At 43.6% G+C, this 3,108-nt stretch overlaps 1 non-coding gene across 1 annotated transcript; it reads right to left on the bottom strand.

The window, feature by feature from the left end:
• Nucleotides 1-540: 540 nt before the first annotated feature.
• Nucleotides 541-648, bottom strand: LOC127743445 (small nucleolar RNA R71). The gene has a single exon (XR_008004837.1). It is a non-coding gene; the product is annotated as a small nucleolar RNA R71 (small nucleolar RNA).
• Nucleotides 649-3,108: the final 2,460 nt, after the last annotated feature.

Raw genomic sequence — 3,108 nt, forward strand, 5'->3', positions numbered from 1 at the left:
AGCAGGAGCAAAGATAAAAGCATTCTTGTTAAGGCTGATCCTGAACCTGAAAGGACCTTGAAGCAAAAGCTAAGAGAAGCTAAAGCACTACTCTCTGGAGAGGACCTAACAGAAATCTTCAAACAAGAAGAAGACATGGCAGCCAAAAACAACAACAATGCCAACAATGCAAGGAAAGTGCTTGGTGACTTTACTGCACCTACTCCCGACTTCTATGGGAGAAGCATCTCTATCCCTGCCATTGGAGCAAACAACTTTGAGCTTAAGCCTCAATTAGTTTCTCTAATGCAACAGAATTGCAAGTTCCATGGACTTCCATTGAAAGATCCTCATTAGATTTTAGCTGAATTCTTGTAAATCTGTAACACTGTCAAGACCAATGGGGTTGACTCTGAGGTCTACAGACTTATGCTATTCCCTTTTGCTGTAAGAGACAGAGCTAGGATATGGTTGGACTCACAACCTAAAGAAAGACTGAACTCTTGGGAAAAGTTAGTCAATGCCTTCTTGGCAAAGTTCTTTCCACCTCAAAAATTGAGTAAGCTTAGAGTGGAAGTCCAAACCTTCAGACAGAAGGAAGGTGAATCCCTCTATGAAGCTTGGGAAAGATACAAATAATTGATCAGAAAGTGTCCTTCTGACATGCTTTCTGAATGGAGCATCATAGGTATCATCTATGATGGTCTGTCTGAATTATCCAAGATGTCATTGGACAGCTCTGCTGGAGGATCTCTTCATCTGAAGAAGACGCCTGCAGAAGCTCAAGAACTCATTGAAATGGTTGCAAATATCCAATTCATGTACACTTCTGAAAGGAATCCTGTGAACAATGGGACGAATCAGAAGAAAGGAGTTATTGAGATTGATACTCTGAATGCCATATTGGCTTAGAACAAAATAATGACTCAGCAAGTCAATATGATTTCTCAAAGTCTGTTTGGAATGCAAGCTGCACCAAGCAGTACTAAGGACGCTTCATCTGAAGAAGAATCATGACTGAAACAAGGTCCTCCATTAGAAACTTGGAGGCACAAGTGGGTCAGCTGAGTAAGAAAGTTACTGAACTCCTTTCTTGTAGTCTTCCAAGCAATACAGAATAGAATCCAAAAGGCGAGTGTAAGGCCATCAACATGGCCGAATCTGGAGAGGAGAAAGAGGCAGTGATCACCACTGAGGAAGACCTCAATGGACGTCTCGCTGGCCTCCAATGAGTTCCCTAATGAGGAACCATGGGAATCTGAGGCTCACACTGACACCATAGAGATTCCATTGGATTTACTTCTGCCATTCATGAGCTCTGATGAGTATTCTTCCTCTGAAGAGGACGAAGATGTCACTGAAGAGCAAGTTGCTAAGTATCTTGGAGTAATCATGAAGATAAATGACAAGTTATTTGGTAATGAGACTTGGGAGGATGAACCCCCTTTGCTCACCAAAGAACTGGATGACTTGACTAGGCAGAAATTACCTCAAAAGAGACAGGACCCTGGGAAGTTCTCAATACCTTGTACCATAGGCACCATGACCTTTGAAAAGGCTCTGTGTGACCTAGGGTCAAGCATAAACCTCATGCCTCTCTCTGTAATGGAGAAGCTAGGGATCTTTGAGGTGCAAGCTGCAAGAATCTCACTAGAGATGGCAGACAATTCAAGAAAATAGGCTTATGGACTTGTAGAGGATGTTCTGGTAAAAGTTGAAGACCATTACATCCCTGCTGATTTCATAGTCCTAGAAACTGGGAAGTGCATGGATGAATCCATCATCCTTGGCAGACCTTTCCTAGCCACAGCAAAGGCTGTGATTGATGTTGACAGAGGAGAATTGGTCATTCAAGTGAATGAAGAATCCTTTGTGTTTAAGGCTCAAGGATATCCCTCTGAAACCATGGAGAGGAAGCATGAAGAGCTTCTCTCAAAACAGAGTCAAACAGAGCTCCCGCAGTTAAACTCTAAGTTTGGTGTTAGGAGGCCACAACTAACTTCTAAGTTTGGTGTTGAACCCCCACATTCAAACTCTAAGTTTGGTGTTGGGAGGTTCCAACGTTGCTCTGAGTACCTGTGAGGCTCCATGAGAGCCCACTGTCAAGCTACTGGCATTAAAGAAGCGCTTGTTGGGAGGCAACCCAATGTTATATTTATCTATTTTCCATTGTTATTTTATGTTTTCTATAGGTTGATGATCATGGGAAGTAACAAAATCAATTGAAAAAGAAAAAATAGCATGAAAAAAAAGAAAGAAAAATAACACACCCTGGAGGAAAATTTGCTGGCGTTTCAACGCCAGTGAAAATAGCAAAATGGGCGTTTAACGCCCAGTCTGGCACCATTCTGGGCATTTAACGCCAGAAAGGGGCACCAGACTGGCGTTTAACGCCAGGAATGGGCAAGAAGCTGGCGTTAAACGCCAAAAATGGGCACCAGCCCGGCGTTTAACGCCAGGATTGGCAGAAGGAGCATTTTTGCTCGCCACTTGGTGCAGGGATGAATTATCCTTGACACCTCATGATCTGTGGACCCCACAGGATCCCCACCTACCCCACCACTCTCTCTCTTCTTCACCCATTCACCAATCACCTCAACACCTCTTTCCCAAAAACCCATCACCTATCAAATTCTACCATTCTCTTCACCACCCACATCCATCCTTCATAAAACCCCACCTACCTCACCATTCAAATTCAAACCACTTCCCCTCCCAAACCCACCCATATTGGCCGAATCCTACCCCTCTCTCCACCCCTATATAAACCCATCTTCACTCCTTCATTTTCACACAACCTACACACTACTTCTCCTTGGCCGAAAAACAAAGCCACCTTCATCTCCTCTATTTCTTCTTCTTCTACTCTCTTCTTTCTTCTTTTGCTCGAGGACGAGCAAACCTCCTAAGTTTGGTGTGGTAAAAGCATTTCTTTTTGTTTTTCCATAACCATTTATGGCATCTAAGGCCGGAGAAACCTCTAGAAAGAGGAAAGGGAAGGCAAAAGCTTCCACCTCCGAGTCATGGGAGATGGAGAGATTTATCTCAAGGGTGCATCAAGACCACTTCCATGAAGTTGTGGCCATGAAGAAGGTGATCCCCGAGGTCCCTTTCAAACTCAAAAAGAGT

The sequence above is a fragment of the Arachis duranensis genome, chromosome 10, assembly GCF_000817695.3.
Source record: "Arachis duranensis cultivar V14167 chromosome 10, aradu.V14167.gnm2.J7QH, whole genome shotgun sequence".
NCBI lineage: Eukaryota > Viridiplantae > Streptophyta > Magnoliopsida > Fabales > Fabaceae > Arachis > Arachis duranensis.